At 49.5% G+C, this 19,359-nt stretch overlaps 12 non-coding genes across 12 annotated transcripts; all 12 read right to left on the minus strand.

Moving 5' to 3' along the window:
• Positions 1–225: 225 nt before the first annotated feature.
• Positions 226–301, minus strand: Trnat-agu (transfer RNA threonine (anticodon AGU)). The gene has a single exon. It is a non-coding gene; the product is annotated as a tRNA-Thr (tRNA).
• Positions 302–1,671: 1,370 nt separating this feature from the next.
• Trnat-agu (transfer RNA threonine (anticodon AGU)) lies at positions 1,672–1,745 on the minus strand. The gene has a single exon. It is a non-coding gene; the product is annotated as a tRNA-Thr (tRNA).
• A 1,386-nt stretch (positions 1,746–3,131) lies between these two features.
• On the minus strand, positions 3,132–3,205 carry Trnat-agu (transfer RNA threonine (anticodon AGU)). Its single transcript has one exon. It is a non-coding gene; the product is annotated as a tRNA-Thr (tRNA).
• Positions 3,206–4,591: 1,386 nt separating this feature from the next.
• On the minus strand, positions 4,592–4,667 carry Trnat-agu (transfer RNA threonine (anticodon AGU)). Its single transcript has one exon. It is a non-coding gene; the product is annotated as a tRNA-Thr (tRNA).
• A 1,373-nt stretch (positions 4,668–6,040) lies between these two features.
• On the minus strand, positions 6,041–6,114 carry Trnat-agu (transfer RNA threonine (anticodon AGU)). Its single transcript has one exon. It is a non-coding gene; the product is annotated as a tRNA-Thr (tRNA).
• Positions 6,115–7,500: 1,386 nt separating this feature from the next.
• On the minus strand, positions 7,501–7,574 carry Trnat-agu (transfer RNA threonine (anticodon AGU)). The gene has a single exon. It is a non-coding gene; the product is annotated as a tRNA-Thr (tRNA).
• A 1,386-nt stretch (positions 7,575–8,960) lies between these two features.
• Trnat-agu (transfer RNA threonine (anticodon AGU)) lies at positions 8,961–9,034 on the minus strand. The gene has a single exon. It is a non-coding gene; the product is annotated as a tRNA-Thr (tRNA).
• Positions 9,035–10,409: 1,375 nt separating this feature from the next.
• Trnat-agu (transfer RNA threonine (anticodon AGU)) lies at positions 10,410–10,483 on the minus strand. The gene has a single exon. It is a non-coding gene; the product is annotated as a tRNA-Thr (tRNA).
• Positions 10,484–11,869: 1,386 nt separating this feature from the next.
• Positions 11,870–11,943, minus strand: Trnat-agu (transfer RNA threonine (anticodon AGU)). The gene has a single exon. It is a non-coding gene; the product is annotated as a tRNA-Thr (tRNA).
• A 1,375-nt stretch (positions 11,944–13,318) lies between these two features.
• On the minus strand, positions 13,319–13,392 carry Trnat-agu (transfer RNA threonine (anticodon AGU)). The gene has a single exon. It is a non-coding gene; the product is annotated as a tRNA-Thr (tRNA).
• Positions 13,393–17,686: 4,294 nt separating this feature from the next.
• On the minus strand, positions 17,687–17,760 carry Trnat-agu (transfer RNA threonine (anticodon AGU)). Its single transcript has one exon. It is a non-coding gene; the product is annotated as a tRNA-Thr (tRNA).
• A 1,375-nt stretch (positions 17,761–19,135) lies between these two features.
• Positions 19,136–19,209, minus strand: Trnat-agu (transfer RNA threonine (anticodon AGU)). Its single transcript has one exon. It is a non-coding gene; the product is annotated as a tRNA-Thr (tRNA).
• Positions 19,210–19,359: the final 150 nt, after the last annotated feature.

The raw sequence follows: 19,359 nt of genomic DNA on the forward strand, positions 1-19,359 counted from the left end.
TCACTCCATGAATTGATTGCTACGGCATCTGTTATCAGCAGTCACAACCAGCAACACCAGTAGCAGCCGACTGCACGCAAAGAATGGGAACGTGCAGTGGGATTTACGTGAAATCGGCGCAATTGTGGATGCTAATCGTTCGCTTGTATCTGCCTACACACCTCTGCCGGTTGGGAATTATTCCACTTGCATGGCAAGGTGCGCATGTAGGTTTGTTAAAAATTCTGGAGGCGCTGGGTATCGATCCCAGTACCTCTCGCACACTAAGCGAGCGCTCTACCATCTGAGCTACGCCCACTCCCCCGATAACTAGTAGTGCTACATACAGTCATATCAACGTCACAGACCCTCGCACTCCCATTATTCCGCAGACAAACACTACTCTCTATGAATCAGTGAGGGTGTCTTTCAGGTTTCGTGCATTCTGTATCGAATCGTAGTTGGCCACAATGAAAGTGGCACGCATAACGTCGAAAATAGAGTTCAGACACCGCTCTGAGTAAGACGAACGTGTTGTCCACCTCTAGACTTCAATGACGTTAAGCCGTGATACCTAAGACAGGTCTGCACTCGATAACAGCCGGTCCCCACACTTACATCTTGCTCTCCTTATGACAGTATACATCATATCAGTCTGTGACGCTGGTTTTGCAACTTCTTGCGTGCGTTTATGTTCGCCGCGACCAACACTTACCATGCACTGACCACAAAACATGGAGGAGCCGGGGCTTGAACCCGAGACCGTTCACACGCTAAGCGAACGATCTGCCAACTGAGCTACATCTACACACACGACCAAGCCTGGCTATTCTCCATTCTTTGCGACTCTGATGTGCACGGACACGATGGTTGGTTGGTTTGTAGCGGCGAAGGTACCAGAATACAAAGGCGCGGACACGTTCATATACACAAGAGTTCCAAGTAGTTTCGATGCTCTGGTATTACGAATGCAAATTCCGTCTGTTTTGAACGTCTTAAATTGAAAGGGCGGTCACAAATTGGTCCATTTCACTCCTTGTCCACAATCACACAGCACCTGAGGTAACAAGCACATCTCGAGCCCTATTGTGCTCTCCATTGTTCATGCCAACTCAGTGCCTCGCTCTTTGCTACTGTGTAAAACTCTTGTCGTCCAACTGCAAAACACTGGGACACAAGTTTCCGAGTCCCCATTGCACTGATCGTACTACGAAACGCTCCCCAAACTTGGCAATCACCCATGCAGATGACTTTTCCGACTTTACACGACGCTCACGCTAGTGACAGCCTTATTTATAGTTCGACGTCGCGCCAAAGCGAATGAGCACATTTCGCCTACGGCTTAGGCCGCTCTTCTAGTGTGGCTGCTCTGTGTCTGCAGGCAGCGAGGGGCTGCAAGCTTCCTGTGTTCGCACCTATATCACCTGTGCTTCCTTGTCAGAGACAGACTATCGCAAAACATACAACTCACTCCATGAATTGATTGCTACGGCATCTGTTATCAGCAGTCACAACCAGCAACACCAGTAGCAGCCGACTGCACGCAAAGAATGGGAACGTGCAGTGGGATTTACGTGAAATCGGCGCAATTGTGGATGCTAATCGTTCGCTTGTATCTGCCTACACACCTCTGCCGGTTGGGAATTATTCCACTTGCATGGCAAGGTGCGCATGTAGGTGTGTTAAAAATTGTGGAGGCGCTGGGTATCGATCCCAGTACCTCTCGCACACTAAGCGAGCGCTCTACCATCTGAGCTACGCCCACCCCCCCGATAACTAGTAGTGCTACATACAGTCATATCAACGTCACAGACCCTCGCACTCCCATTATTCCGCAGACAAACACTACTCTCTATGAATCAGTGAGGGTGTCTTTCAGGTTTCGTGCATTCTGTATCGAATCGTAGTTGGCCACAATGAAAGTGGCACGCATAACGTCGAAAATAGAGTTCAGACACCGCTCTGAGTAAGACGAACGTGTTGTCCACCTCTAGACTTCAATGACGTTAAGCCGTGATACCTAAGACAGGTCTGCACTCGATAACAGCCGGTCCCCACACTTACATCTTGCTCTCCTTATGACAGTATACATCATATCAGTCTGTGACGCTGGTTTTGCAACTTCTTGCGTGCGTTTATGTTCGCCGCGACCAACACTTACCATGCACTGACCACAAAACATGGAGGAGCCGTTGCTTGAACCCGAGACCGTTCACACGCTAAGCGAACGATCTGCCAACTGAGCTACATCTACACACACGACCAAGCCTGGCTATTCTCCATTCTTTGCGACTCTGATGTGCACGGACACGATGGTTGGTTGGTTTGTAGCGGCGAAGGTACCAGAATACAAAGGCGCGGACACGTTCATATACACAAGAGTTCCAAGTAGTTTCGATGCTCTGGTATTACGAATGCAAATTCCGTCTGTTTTGAACGTCTTAAATTGAAAGGGCGGTCACAAATTGGTCCATTTCACTCCTTGTCCACAATCACACAGCACCTGAGGTAACAAGCACATCTCGAGCCCTATTGTGCTCTCCATTGTTCATGCCAACTCAGTGCCTCGCTCTTTGCTACTGTGTAAAACTCTTGTCGTCCAACTGCAAAACACTGGGACACAACAAGTTTCCGCGTCCCCATTGCACTGATCGTACTACGAAACGCTCCCCAAACTTGGCAATCACCCATGCAGATGACTTTTCCGACTTTACACGACGCTCACGCAACGCTCACGCTAGTGACAGCCTTATTTATAGTTCGACGTCGCGCCAAAGCGAATGAGCACATTTCGCCTACGGCTTAGGCCGCTCTTCTAGTGTGGCTGCTCTGTGTCTGCAGGCAGCGAGGGGCTGCAAGCTTCCTGTGTTCGCACCTATATCACCTGTGCTTCCTTGTCAGAGACAGACTATCGCAAAACATACAACTCACTCCATGAATTGATTGCTACGGCATCTGTTATCAGCAGTCACAACCAGCAACACCAGTAGCAGCCGACTGCACGCAAAGAATGGGAACGTGCAGTGGGATTTACGTGAAATCGGCGCAATTGTGGATGCTAATCGTTCGCTTGTATCTGCCTACACACCTCTGCCGGTTGGGAATTATTCCACTTGCATGGCAAGGTGCGCATGTAGGTGTGTTAAAAATTCTGGAGGCGCTGGGTATCGATCCCAGTACCTCTCGCACACTAAGCGAGCGCTCTACCATCTGAGCTACGCCCACCCCCCCGATAACTAGTAGTGCTACATACAGTCATATCAACGTCACAGACCCTCGCACTCCCATTATTCCGCAGACAAACACTACTCTCTATGAATCAGTGAGGGTGTCTTTCAGGTTTCGTGCATTCTGTATCGAATCGTAGTTGGCCACAATGAAAGTGGCACGCATAACGTCGAAAATAGAGTTCAGACACCGCTCTGAGTAAGACGAACGTGTTGTCCACCTCTAGACTTCAATGACGTTAAGCCGTGATACCTAAGACAGGTCTGCACTCGATAACAGCCGGTCCCCACACTTACATCTTGCTCTCCTTATGACAGTATACATCATATCAGTCTGTGACGCTGGTTTTGCAACTTCTTGCGTGCGTTTATGTTCGCCGCGACCAACACTTACCATGCACTGACCACAAAACATGGAGGAGCCGTTGCTTGAACCCGAGACCGTTCACACGCTAAGCGAACGATCTGCCAACTGAGCTACATCTACACACACGACCAAGCCTGGCTATTCTCCATTCTTTGCGACTCTGATGTGCACGGACACGATGGTTGGTTGGTTTGTAGCGGCGAAGGTACCAGAATACAAAGGCGCGGACACGTTCATATACACAAGAGTTCCAAGTAGTTTCGATGCTCTGGTATTACGAATGCAAATTCCGTCTGTTTTGAACGTCTTAAATTGAAAGGGCGGTCACAAATTGGTCCATTTCACTCCTTGTCCACAATCACACAGCACCTGAGGTAACAAGCACATCTCGAGCCCTATTGTGCTCTCCATTGTTCATGCCAACTCAGTGCCTCGCTCTTTGCTACTGTGTAAAACTCTTGTCGTCCAACTGCAAAACACTGGGACACAACAAGTTTCCGCGTCCCCATTGCACTGATCGTACTACGAAACGCTCCCCAAACTTGGCAATCACCCATGCAGATGACTTTTCCGACTTTACACGACGCTCACGCAACGCTCACGCTGGTGACAGCCTTATTTATAGTTCGACGTCGCGCCAAAGCGAATGAGCACATTTCGCCTACGGCTTAGGCCGCTCTTCTAGTGTGGCTGCTCTGTGTCTGCAGGCAGCGAGGGGCTGCAAGCTTCCTGTGTTCGCACCTATATCACCTGTGCTTCCTTGTCAGAGACAGACTATCGCAAAACATACAACTCACTCCATGAATTGATTGCTACGGCATCTGTTATCAGCAGTCACAACCAGCAACACCAGTAGCAGCCGACTGCACGCAAAGAATGGGAACGTGCAGTGGGATTTACGTGAAATCGGCGCAATTGTGGATGCTAATCGTTCGCTTGTATCTGCCTACACACCTCTGCCGGTTGGGAATTATTCCACTTGCATGGCAAGGTGCGCATGTAGGTTTGTTAAAAATTCTGGAGGCGCTGGGTATCGATCCCAGTACCTCTCGCACACTAAGCGAGCGCTCTACCATCTGAGCTACGCCCACTCCCCCGATAACTAGTAGTGCTACATACAGTCATATCAACGTCACAGACCCTCGCACTCCCATTATTCCGCAGACAAACACTACTCTCTATGAATCAGTGAGGGTGTCTTTCAGGTTTCGTGCATTCTGTATCGAATCGTAGTTGGCCACAATGAAAGTGGCACGCATAACGTCGAAAATAGAGTTCAGACACCGCTCTGAGTAAGACGAACGTGTTGTCCACCTCTAGACTTCAATGACGTTAAGCCGTGATACCTAAGACAGGTCTGCACTCGATAACAGCCGGTCCCCACACTTACATCTTGCTCTCCTTATGACAGTATACATCATATCAGTCTGTGACGCTGGTTTTGCAACTTCTTGCGTGCGTTTATGTTCGCCGCGACCAACACTTACCATGCACTGACCACAAAACATGGAGGAGCCGGGGCTTGAACCCGAGACCGTTCACACGCTAAGCGAACGATCTGCCAACTGAGCTACATCTACACACACGACCAAGCCTGGCTATTCTCCATTCTTTGCGACTCTGATGTGCACGGACACGATGGTTGGTTGGTTTGTAGCGGCGAAGGTACCAGAATACAAAGGCGCGGACACGTTCATATACACAAGAGTTCCAAGTAGTTTCGATGCTCTGGTATTACGAATGCAAATTCCGTCTGTTTTGAACGTCTTAAATTGAAAGGGCGGTCACAAATTGGTCCATTTCACTCCTTGTCCACAATCACACAGCACCTGAGGTAACAAGCACATCTCGAGCCCTATTGTGCTCTCCATTGTTCATGCCAACTCAGTGCCTCGCTCTTTGCCACTGTGTAAAACTCTTGTCGTCCAACTGCAAAACACTGGGACACAACAAGTTTCCGCGTCCCCATTGCACTGATCGTACTACGAAACGCTCCCCAAACTTGGCAATCACCCATGCAGATGACTTTTCCGACTTTACGCAACGCTCACGCTAGTGACAGCCTTATTTATAGTTCGACGTCGCGCCAAAGCGAATGAGCACATTTCGCCTACGGCTTAGGCCGCTCTTCTAGTGTGGCTGCTCTGTGTCTGCAGGCAGCGAGGGGCTGCAAGCTTCCTGTGTTCGCACCTATATCACCTGTGCTTCCTTGTCAGAGACAGACTATCGCAAAACATACAACTCACTCCATGAATTGATTGCTACGGCATCTGTTATCAGCAGTCACAACCAGCAACACCAGTAGCAGCCGACTGCACGCAAAGAATGGGAACGTGCAGTGGGATTTACGTGAAATCGGCGCAATTGTGGATGCTAATCGTTCGCTTGTATCTGCCTACACACCTCTGCCGGTTGGGAATTATTCCACTTGCATGGCAAGGTGCGCATGTAGGTGTGTTAAAAATTCTGGAGGCGCTGGGTATCGATCCCAGTACCTCTCGCACACTAAGCGAGCGCTCTACCATCTGAGCTACGCCCACCCCCCCGATAACTAGTAGTGCTACATACAGTCATATCAACGTCACAGACCCTCGCACTCCCATTATTCCGCCGACAAACACTACTCTCTATGAATCAGTGAGGGTGTCTTTCAGGTTTCGTGCATTCTGTATCGAATCGTAGTTGGCCACAATGAAAGTGGCACGCATAACGTCGAAAATAGAGTTCAGACACCGCTCTGAGTAAGACGAACGTGTTGTCCACCTCTAGACTTCAATGACGTTAAGCCGTGATACCTAAGACAGGTCTGCACTCGATAACAGCCGGTCCCCACACTTACATCTTGCTCTCCTTATGACAGTATACATCATGTCAGTCTGTGACGCTGGTTTTGCAACTTCTTGCGTGCGTTTATGTTCGCCGCGACCAACACTTACCATGCACTGACCACAAAACATGGAGGAGCCGTTGCTTGAACCCGAGACCGTTCACACGCTAAGCGAACGATCTGCCAACTGAGCTACATCTACACACACGACCAAGCCTGGCTATTCTCCATTCTTTGCGACTCTGATGTGCACGGACACGATGGTTGGTTGGTTTGTAGCGGCGAAGGTACCAGAATACAAAGGCGCGGACACGTTCATATACACAAGAGTTCCAAGTAGTTTCGATGCTCTGGTATTACGAATGCAAATTCCGTCTGTTTTGAACGTCTTAAATTGAAAGGGCGGTCACAAATTGGTCCATTTCACTCCTTGTCCACAATCACACAGCACCTGAGGTAACAAGCACATCTCGAGCCCTATTGTGCTCTCCATTGTTCATGCCAACTCAGTGCCTCGCTCTTTGCTACTGTGTAAAACTCTTGTCGTCCAACTGCAAAACACTGGGACACAACAAGTTTCCGCGTCCCCATTGCACTGATCGTACTACGAAACGCTCCCCAAACTTGGCAATCACCCATGCAGATGACTTTTCCGACTTTACACGACGCTCACGCAACGCTCACGCTAGTGACAGCCTTATTTATAGTTCGACGTCGCGCCAAAGCGAATGAGCACCTTTCGCCTACGGCTTAGGCCGCTCTTCTAGTGTGGCTGCTCTGTGTCTGCAGGCAGCGAGGGGCTGCAAGCTTCCTGTGTTCGCACCTATATCACCTGTGCTTCCTTGTCAGAGACAGACTATCGCAAAACATACAACTCACTCCATGAATTGATTGCTACGGCATCTGTTATCAGCAGTCACAACCAGCAACACCAGTAGCAGCCGACTGCACGCAAAGAATGGGAACGTGCAGTGGGATTTACGTGAAATCGGCGCAATTGTGGATGCTAATCGTTCGCTTGTATCTGCCTACACACCTCTGCCGGTTGGGAATTATTCCACTTGCATGGCAAGGTGCGCATGTAGGTGTGTTAAAAATTCTGGAGGCGCTGGGTATCGATCCCAGTACCTCTCGCACACTAAGCGAGCGCTCTACCATCTGAGCTACGCCCACCCCCCCGATAACTAGTAGTGCTACATACAGTCATATCAACGTCACAGACCCTCGCACTCCCATTATTCCGCAGACAAACACTACTCTCTATGAATCAGTGAGGGTGTCTTTCAGGTTTCGTGCATTCTGTATCGAATCGTAGTTGGCCACAATGAAAGTGGCACGCATAACGTCGAAAATAGAGTTCAGACACCGCTCTGAGTAAGACGAACGTGTTGTCCACCTCTAGACTTCAATGACGTTAAGCCGTGATACCTAAGACAGGTCTGCACTCGATAACAGCCGGTCCCCACACTTACATCTTGCTCTCCTTATGACAGTATACATCATATCAGTCTGTGACGCTGGTTTTGCAACTTCTTGCGTGCGTTTATGTTCGCCGCGACCAACACTTACCATGCACTGACCACAAAACATGGAGGAGCCGTTGCTTGAACCCGAGACCGTTCACACGCTAAGCGAACGATCTGCCAACTGAGCTACATCTACACACACGACCAAGCCTGGCTATTCTCCATTCTTTGCGACTCTGATGTGCACGGACACGATGGTTGGTTGGTTTGTAGCGGCGAAGGTACCAGAATACAAAGGCGCGGACACGTTCATATACACAAGAGTTCCAAGTAGTTTCGATGCTCTGGTATTACGAATGCAAATTCCGTCTGTTTTGAACGTCTTAAATTGAAAGGGCGGTCACAAATTTGTCCATTTCACTCCTTGTCCACAATCACACAGCACCTGAGGTAACAAGCACATCTCGAGCCCTATTGTGCTCTCCATTGTTCATGCCAACTCAGTGCCTCGCTCTTTGCTACTGTGTAAAACTCTTGTCGTCCAACTGCAAAACACTGGGACACAACAAGTTTCCGCGTCCCCATTGCACTGATCGTACTACGAAACGCTCCCCAAACTTGGCAATCACCCATGCAGATGACTTTTCCGACTTTACACGACGCTCACGCAACGCTCACGCTAGTGACAGCCTTATTTATAGTTCGACGTCGCGCCAAAGCGAATGAGCACCTTTCGCCTACGGCTTAGGCCGCTCTTCTAGTGTGGCTGCTCTGTGTCTGCAGGCAGCGAGGGGCTGCAAGCTTCCTGTGTTCGCACCTATATCACCTGTGCTTCCTTGTCAGAGACAGACTATCGCAAAACATACAACTCACTCCATGAATTGATTGCTACGGCATCTGTTATCAGCAGTCACAACCAGCAACACCAGTAGCAGCCGACTGCACGCAAAGAATGGGAACGTGCAGTGGGATTTACGTGAAATCGGCGCAATTGTGGATGCTAATCGTTCGCTTGTATCTGCCTACACACCTCTGCCGGTTGGGAATTATTCCACTTGCATGGCAAGGTGCGCATGTAGGTGTGTTAAAAATTCTGGAGGCGCTGGGTATCGATCCCAGTACCTCTCGCACACTAAGCGAGCGCTCTACCATCTGAGCTACGCCCACCCCCCCGATAACTAGTAGTGCTACATACAGTCATATCAACGTCACAGACCCTCGCACTCCCATTATTCCGCAGACAAACACTACTCTCTATGAATCAGTGAGGGTGTCTTTCAGGTTTCGTGCATTCTGTATCGAATCGTAGTTGGCCACAATGAAAGTGGCACGCATAACGTCGAAAATAGAGTTCAGACACCGCTCTGAGTAAGACGAACGTGTTGTCCACCTCTAGACTTCAATGACGTTAAGCCGTGATACCTAAGACAGGTCTGCACTCGATAACAGCCGGTCCCCACACTTACATCTTGCTCTCCTTATGACAGTATACATCATATCAGTCTGTGACGCTGGTTTTGCAACTTCTTGCGTGCGTTTATGTTCGCCGCGACCAACACTTACCATGCACTGACCACAAAACATGGAGGAGCCGTTGCTTGAACCCGAGACCGTTCACACGCTAAGCGAACGATCTGCCAACTGAGCTACATCTACACACACGACCAAGCCTGGCTATTCTCCATTCTTTGCGACTCTGATGTGCACGGACACGATGGTTGGTTGGTTTGTAGCGGCGAAGGTACCAGAATACAAAGGCGCGGACACGTTCATATACACAAGAGTTCCAAGTAGTTTCGATGCTCTGGTATTACGAATGCAAATTCCGTCTGTTTTGAACGTCTTAAATTGAAAGGGCGGTCACAAATTGGTCCATTTCACTCCTTGTCCACAATCACACAGCACCTGAGGTAACAAGCACATCTCGAGCCCTATTGTGCTCTCCATTGTTCATGCCAACTCAGTGCCTCGCTCTTTGCTACTGTGTAAAACTCTTGTCGTCCAACTGCAAAACACTGGGACACAACAAGTTTCCGCGTCCCCATTGCACTGATCGTACTACGAAACGCTCCCCAAACTTGGCAATCACCCATGCAGATGACTTTTCCGACTTTACGCAACGCTCACGCTAGTGACAGCCTTATTTATAGTTCGACGTCGCGCCAAAGCGAATGAGCACATTTCGCCTACGGCTTAGGCCGCTCTTCTAGTGTGGCTGCTCTGTGTCTGCAGGCAGCGAGGGGCTGCAAGCTTCCTGTGTTCGCACCTATATCACCTGTGCTTCCTTGTCAGAGACAGACTATCGCAAAACATACAACTCACTCCATGAATTGATTGCTACGGCATCTGTTATCAGCAGTCACAACCAGCAACACCAGTAGCAGCCGACTGCACGCAAAGAATGGGAACGTGCAGTGGGATTTACGTGAAATCGGCGCAATTGTGGATGCTAATCGTTCGCTTGTATCTGCCTACACACCTCTGCCGGTTGGGAATTATTCCACTTGCATGGCAAGGTGCGCATGTAGGTGTGTTAAAAATTCTGGAGGCGCTGGGTATCGATCCCAGTACCTCTCGCACACTAAGCGAGCGCTCTACCATCTGAGCTACGCCCACCCCCCCGATAACTAGTAGTGCTACATACAGTCATATCAACGTCACAGACCCTCGCACTCCCATTATTCCGCAGACAAACACTACTCTCTATGAATCAGTGAGGGTGTCTTTCAGGTTTCGTGCATTCTGTATCGAATCGTAGTTGGCCACAATGAAAGTGGCACGCATAACGTCGAAAATAGAGTTCAGACACCGCTCTGAGTAAGACGAACGTGTTGTCCACCTCTAGACTTCAATGACGTTAAGCCGTGATACCTAAGACAGGTCTGCACTCGATAACAGCCGGTCCCCACACTTACATCTTGCTCTCCTTATGACAGTATACATCATATCAGTCTGTGACGCTGGTTTTGCAACTTCTTGCGTGCGTTTATGTTCGCCGCGACCAACACTTACCATGCACTGACCACAAAACATGGAGGAGCCGTTGCTTGAACCCGAGACCGTTCACACGCTAAGCGAACGATCTGCCAACTGAGCTACATCTACACACACGACCAAGCCTGGCTATTCTCCATTCTTTGCGACTCTGATGTGCACGGACACGATGGTTGGTTGGTTTGTAGCGGCGAAGGTACCAGAATACAAAGGCGCGGACACGTTCATATACACAAGAGTTCCAAGTAGTTTCGATGCTCTGGTATTACGAATGCAAATTCCGTCTGTTTTGAACGTCTTAAATTGAAAGGGCGGTCACAAATTGGTCCATTTCACTCCTTGTCCACAATCACACAGCACCTGAGGTAACAAGCACATCTCGAGCCCTATTGTGCTCTCCATTGTTCATGCCAACTCAGTGCCTCGCTCTTTGCTACTGTGTAAAACTCTTGTCGTCCAACTGCAAAACACTGGGACACAACAAGTTTCCGCGTCCCCATTGCACTGATCGTACTACGAAACGCTCCCCAAACTTGGCAATCACCCATGCAGATGACTTTTCCGACTTTACACGACGCTCACGCAACGCTCACGCTAGTGACAGCCTTATTTATAGTTCGACGTCGCGCCAAAGCGAATGAGCACCTTTCGCCTACGGCTTAGGCCGCTCTTCTAGTGTGGCTGCTCTGTGTCTGCAGGCAGCGAGGGGCTGCAAGCTTCCTGTGTTCGCACCTATATCACCTGTGCTTCCTTGTCAGAGACAGACTATCGCAAAACATACAACTCACTCCATGAATTGATTGCTACGGCATCTGTTATCAGCAGTCACAACCAGCAACACCAGTAGCAGCCGACTGCACGCAAAGAATGGGAACGTGCAGTGGGATTTACGTGAAATCGGCGCAATTGTGGATGCTAATCGTTCGCTTGTATCTGCCTACACACCTCTGCCGGTTGGGAATTATTCCACTTGCATGGCAAGGTGCGCATGTAGGTGTGTTAAAAATTCTGGAGGCGCTGGGTATCGATCCCAGTACCTCTCGCACACTAAGCGAGCGCTCTACCATCTGAGCTACGCCCACCCCCCCGATAACTAGTAGTGCTACATACAGTCATATCAACGTCACAGACCCTCGCACTCCCATTATTCCGCAGACAAACACTACTCTCTATGAATCAGTGAGGGTGTCTTTCAGGTTTCGTGCATTCTGTATCGAATCGTAGTTGGCCACAATGAAAGTGGCACGCATAACGTCGAAAATAGAGTTCAGACACCGCTCTGAGTAAGACGAACGTGTTGTCCACCTCTAGACTTCAATGACGTTAAGCCGTGATACCTAAGACAGGTCTGCACTCGATAACAGCCGGTCCCCACACTTACATCTTGCTCTCCTTATGACAGTATACATCATATCAGTCTGTGACGCTGGTTTTGCAACTTCTTGCGTGCGTTTATGTTCGCCGCGACCAACACTTACCATGCACTGACCACAAAACATGGAGGAGCCGTTGCTTGAACCCGAGACCGTTCACACGCTAAGCGAACGATCTGCCAACTGAGCTACATCTACACACACGACCAAGCCTGGCTATTCTCCATTCTTTGCGACTCTGATGTGCACGGACACGATGGTTGGTTGGTTTGTAGCGGCGAAGGTACCAGAATACAAAGGCGCGGACACGTTCATATACACAAGAGTTCCAAGTAGTTTCGATGCTCTGGTATTACGAATGCAAATTCCGTCTGTTTTGAACGTCTTAAATTGAAAGGGCGGTCACAAATTGGTCCATTTCACTCCTTGTCCACAATCACACAGCACCTGAGGTAACAAGCACATCTCGAGCCCTATTGTGCTCTCCATTGTTCATGCCAACTCAGTGCCTCGCTCTTTGCTACTGTGTAAAACTCTTGTCGTCCAACTGCAAAACACTGGGACACAACAAGTTTCCGCGTCCCCATTGCACTGATCGTACTACGAAACGCTCCCCAAACTTGGCAATCACCCATGCAGATGACTTTTCCGACTTTACGCAACGCTCACGCTAGTGACAGCCTTATTTATAGTTCGACGTCGCGCCAAAGCGAATGAGCACATTTCGCCTACGGCTTAGGCCGCTCTTCTAGTGTGGCTGCTCTGTGTCTGCAGGCAGCGAGGGGCTGCAAGCTTCCTGTGTTCACACCTATATCACCTGTGCTTCCTTGTCAGAGACAGACTATCGCAAAACATACAACTCACTCCATGAATTGATTGCTACGGCATCTGTTATCAGCAGTCACAACCAGCAACACCAGTAGCAGCCGACTGCACGCAAAGAATGGGAACGTGCAGTGGGATTTACGTGAAATCGGCGCAATTGTGGATGCTAATCGTTCGCTTGTATCTGCCTACACACCTCTGCCGGTTGGGAATTATTCCACTTGCATGGCAAGGTGCGCATGTAGGTGTGTTAAAAATTCTGGAGGCGCTGGGTATCGATCCCAGTACCTCTCGCACACTAAGCGAGCGCTCTACCATCTGAGCTACGCCCACCCCCCCGATAACTAGTAGTGCTACATACAGTCCTATCAACGTCACAGACCCTCGCACTCCCATTATTCCGCAGACAAACACTACTCTCTATGAATCAGTGAGGGTGTCTTTCAGGTTTCGTGCATTCTGTATCGAATCGTAGTTGGCCACAATGAAAGTGGCACGCATAACGTCGAAAATAGAGTTCAGACACCGCTCTGAGTAAGACGAACGTGTTGTCCACCTCTAGACTTCAATGACGTTAAGCCGTGATACCTAAGACAGGTCTGCACTCGATAACAGCCGGTCCCCACACTTACATCTTGCTCTCCTTATGACAGTATACATCATATCAGTCTGTGACGCTGGTTTTGCAACTTCTTGCGTGCGTTTATGTTCGCCGCGACCAACACTTACCATGCACTGACCACAAAACATGGAGGAGCCGTTGCTTGAACCCGAGACCGTTCACACGCTAAGCGAACGATCTGCCAACTGAGCTACATCTACACACACGACCAAGCCTGGCTATTCTCCATTCTTTGCGACTCTGATGTGCACGGACACGATGGTTGGTTGGTTTGTAGCGGCGAAGGTACCAGAATACAAAGGCGCGGACACGTTCATATACACAAGAGTTCCAAGTAGTTTCGATGCTCTGGTATTACGAATGCAAATTCCGTCTGTTTTGAACGTCTTAAATTGAAAGGGCGGTCACAAATTGGTCCATTTCACTCCTTGTCCACAATCACACAGCACCTGAGGTAACAAGCACATCTCGAGCCCTATTGTGCTCTCCATTGTTCATGCCAACTCAGTGCCTCGCTCTTTGCTACTGTGTAAAACTCTTGTCGTCCAACTGCAAAACACTGGGACACAACAAGTTTCCGCGTCCCCATTGCACTGATCGTACTACGAAACGCTCCCCAAACTAGGCAATCACCCATGCAGATGACTTTTCCGACTTTACACGACGCTCACGCAACGCTCACGCTAGTGACAGCCTTATTTATAGTTCGACGTCGCGCCAAAGCGAATGAGCACATTTCGCCTACGGCTTAGGCCGCTCTTCTAGTGTGGCTGCTCTGTGTCTGCAGGCAGCGAGGGGCTGCAAGCTTCCTGTGTTCGCACCTATATCACCTGTGCTTCCTTGTCAGAGACAGACTATCGCAAAACATACAACTCACTCCATGAATTGATTGCTACGGCATCTGTTATCAGCAGTCACAACCAGCAACACCAGTAGCAGCCGACTGCACGCAAAGAATGGGAACGTGCAGTGGGATTTACGTGAAATCGGCGCAATTGTGGATGCTAATCGTTCGCTTGTATCTGCCTACACACCTCTGCCGGTTGGGAATTATTCCACTTGCATGGCAAGGTGCGCATGTAGGTGTGTTAAAAATTCAGGAGGCGCTGGGGACGATCCCAGTACCTCTCGCACACTACGCGAGCGCTCTACCATCTGAGCTACGCCCACCCCCCCGATAACTAGTAGTGCTACATACAGTCATATCAACGTCACAGACCCTCGCACTCCCATTATTCCGCAGACAAACACTACTCTCTATGAATCAGTGAGGGTGTCTTTCAGGTTTCGTGCATTCTGTATCGAATCGTAGTTGGCCACAATGAAAGTGGCACGCATAACGTCGAAAATAGAGTTCAGACACCGCTCTGAGTAAGACGAACGTGTTGTCCACCTCTAGACTTCAATGACGTTAAGCCGTGATACCTAAGACAGGTCTGCACTCGATAACAGCCGGTCCCCACACTTACATCTTGCTCTCCTTATGAAAGTATACATCATATCAGTCTGTGACGCTGGTTTTGCAACTTCTTGCGTGCGTTTATGTTCGCCGCGACCAACACTTACCATGCACTGACCACAAAACATGGAGGAGCCGGGGCTTGAACCCGAGACCGTTCACACGCTAAGCGAACCATCTGCCAACTGAGCTACAACTACACACACGACCAAGCCTGGCTATTCTCCATTCTTTGCGACTCTGATGTGCACGGACACGATGGTTGGTTGGTTTGTAGCGGCGAAGGTACCAGAATACAAAGGCGCGGACACGTTCATATACACAAGAGTTCAAAGTAGTTTCGATGCTCTGGTATTACGAATGCAAATTCCGTCTGTTTTGAACGTCTTAAATTGAAAGGGCGGTCACAAATTGGTCCATTTCACTCCTTGTCCACAATCACACAGCACCTGAGGTAACAAGCACATCTCGAGCCCTATTGTGCTCTCCATTGTTCATGCCAACTCAGTGCCTCGCTCTTTGCTACTGTGTAAAACTCTTGTCGTCCAACTGCAAAACACTGGGACACAACAAGTTTCCGCGTCCCCATTGCACTGATCGTACTACGAAACGCTCCCCAAACTAGGCAATCACCCATGCAGATGACTTTTCCGACTTTACACGACGCTCACGCAACGCTCACGCTAGTGACAGCCTTATTTATAGTTCGACGTCGCGCCAAAGCGAATGAGCACATTTCGCCTACGGCTTAGGCCGCTCTTCTAGTGTGGCTGCTCTGTGTCTGCAGGCAGCGAGGGGCTGCAAGCTTCCTGTGTTCGCACCTATATCACCTGTGCTTCCTTGTCAGAGACAGACTATCGCAAAACATACAACTCACTCCATGAATTGATTGCTACGGCATCTGTTATCAGCAGTCACAACCAGCAACACCAGTAGCAGCCGACTGCACGCAAAGAATGGGAACGTGCAGTGGGATTTACGTGAAATCGGCGCAATTGTGGATGCTAATCGTTCGCTTGTATCTGCCTACACACCTCTGCCGGTTGGGAATTATTCCACTTGCATGGCAAGGTGCGCATGTAGGTTTGTTAAAAATTCTGGAGGCGCTTGGTATCGATCCCAGTACCTCTCGCACACTAAGCGAGCGCTCTACCATCTGAGCTACGCCCACTCCCCCGATAACTAGTAGTGCTACATACAGTCATATCAACGTCACAGACCCTCGCACTCCCATTATTCCGCAGACAAACACTACTCTCTATGAATCAGTGAGGGTGTCTTTCAGGTTTCGTGCATTCTGTATCGAATCGTAGTTGGCCACAATGAAAGTGGCACGCATAACGTCGAAAATAGAGTTCAGACACCGCTCTGAGTAAGACGAACGTGTTGTCCACCTCTAGACTTCAATGACGTTAAGCCGTGATACCTAAGACAGGTCTGCACTCGATAACAGCCGGTCCCCACACTTACATCTTGCTCTCCTTATGACAGTATACATCATATCAGTCTGTGACGCTGGTTTTGCAACTTCTTGCGTGCGTTTATGTTCGCCGCGACCAACACTTACCATGCACTGACCACAAAACATGGAGGAGCCGGGGCTTGAACCCGAGACCGTTCACACGCTAAGCGAACGATCTGCCAACTGAGCTACATCTACACACACGACCAAGCCTGGCTATTCTCCATTCTTTGCGACTCTGATGTGCACGGACACGATGGTTGGTTGGTTTGTAGCGGCGAAGGTACCAGAATACAAAGGCGCGGACACGTTCATATACACAAGAGTTCCAAGTAGTTTCGATGCTCTGGTATTACGAATGCAAATTCCGTCTGTTTTGAACGTCTTAAATTGAAAGGGCGGTCACAAATTGGTCCATTTCACTCCTTGTCCACAATCACACAGCACCTGAGGTAACAAGCACATCTCGAGCCCTATTGTGCTCTCCATTGTTCATGCCAACTCAGTGCCTCGCTCTTTGCCACTGTGTAAAACTCTTGTCGTCCAACTGCAAAACACTGGGACACAACAAGTTTCCGCGTCCCCATTGCACTGATCGTACTACGAAACGCTCCCCAAACTTGGCAATCACCCATGCAGATGACTTTTCCGACTTTACGCAACGCTCACGCTAGTGACAGCCTTATTTATAGTTCGACGTCGCGCCAAAGCGAATGAGCACATTTCGCCTACGGCTTAGGCCGCTCTTCTAGTGTGGCTGCTCTGTGTCTGCAGGCAGCGAGGGGCTGCAAGCTTCCTGTGTTCGCACCTATATCACCTGTGCTTCCTTGTCAGAGACAGACTATCGCAAAACATACAACTCACTCCATGAATTGATTGCTACGGCATCTGTTATCAGCAGTCACAACCAGCAACACCAGTAGCAGCCGACTGCACGCAAAGAATGGGAACGTGCAGTGGGATTTACGTGAAATCGGCGCAATTGTGGATGCTAATCGTTCGCTTGTATCTGCCTACACACCTCTGCCGGTTGGGAATTATTCCACTTGCATGGCAAGGTGCGCATGTAGGTGTGTTAAAAATTCTGGAGGCGCTGGGTATCGATCCCAGTACCTCTCGCACACTAAGCGAGCGCTCTACCATCTGAGCTACGCCCACCCCCCCGACAACTAGTAGTGCTACATACAGTCATATCAACGTCACAGACCCTCGCACTCCCATTATTCCGCAGACAAACACTACTCTCTATGAATCAGTGAGGGTGTCTTTCAGGTTTCGTGCATTCTGTATCGAATCGTAGTTGGCCACAATGAAAGTGGCACGCATAACGTCGAAAATAGAGTTCAGACACCGCTCTGAGTAAGACGAACGTGTTGTCCACCTCTAGACTTCAATGACGTTAAGCCGTGATACCTAAGACAGGTCTGCACTCGATAACAGCCGGTCCCCACACTTACATCTTGCTCTCCTTATGACAGTATACATCATATCAGTCTGTGACGCTGGTTTTGCAACTTCTTGCGTGCGTTTATGTTCGCCGCGACCAACACTTACCATGCACTGACCACAAAACATGGAGGAGCCGTTGCTTGAACCCGAGACCGTTCACACGCTAAGCGAACGATCTGCCAACTGAGCTACATCTACACACACGACCAAGCATGGCTATTCTCCATTCTTTGCGACTCTGATGTGCACGGACACGATGGTTGGTTGGTTTGTAGCGGCGAAGGTACCAGAATACAAAGGCGCGGACACGTTCATATACACAAGAGTTCCAAGTAGTTTCGATGCTCTGGTATTACGAATGCAAATTCCGTCTGTTTTGAACGTCTTAAATTGAAAGGGCGGTCACAAATTGGTCCATTTCACTCCTTGTCCACAATCACACAGCACCTGAGGTAACAAGCACATCTCGAGCCCTATTGTGCTCTCCATTGTTCATGCCAACTCAGTGCCTCGCTCTTTGCTACTGTGTAAAACTCTTGTCGTCCAACTGCAAAACACTGGGACACAACAAGTTTCCGCGTCCCCATTGCACTGATCGTACTACGAAACGCTCCCCAAACTTGGCAATCACCCATGCAGATGACTTTTCCGACTTTACGCAACGCTCACGCTAGTGACAGCCTTATTTATAGTTCGACGTCGCGCCAAAGCGAATGAGCACATTTCGCCTACGGCTTAGGCCGCTCTTCTAGTGTGGCTGCTCTGTGTCTGCAGGCAGCGAGGGGCTGCAAGCTTCCTGTGTTCGCACCTATATCACCTGTGCTTCCTTGTCAGAGACAGACTATCGCAAAACATACAACTCACTCCATGAATTGATTGCTACGGCATCTGTTATCAGCAGTCACAACCAGCAACACCAGTAGCAGCCGACTGCACGCAAAGAATGGGAACGTGCAGTGGGATTTACGTGAAATCGGCGCAATTGTGGATGCTAATCGTTCGCTTGTATCTGCCTACACACCTCTGCCGGTTGGGAATTATTCCTCTTGCATGGCAAGGTGCGCATGTAGGTGTGTTAAAAATTCTGGAGGCGCTGGGTATCGATCCCAGTACCTCTCGCACACTAAGCGAGCGCTCTACCATCTGAGCTACGCCCACCCCCCCGATAACTAGTAGTGCTACATACAGTCATATCAACGTCACAGACCCTCGCTCTCCCATTATTCCGCAGACAAACACCACTCTCTATAAATCAGTGAGGGTGTCTTTCAGGTTTCGTGCATTCTGTATCGAATCGTAGTTGGCCACA

Source organism: Schistocerca gregaria, unplaced genomic scaffold (assembly GCF_023897955.1).
Source record: "Schistocerca gregaria isolate iqSchGreg1 unplaced genomic scaffold, iqSchGreg1.2 ptg000180l, whole genome shotgun sequence".
NCBI classification, from domain to species: Eukaryota; Metazoa; Arthropoda; class Insecta; order Orthoptera; family Acrididae; genus Schistocerca; species Schistocerca gregaria.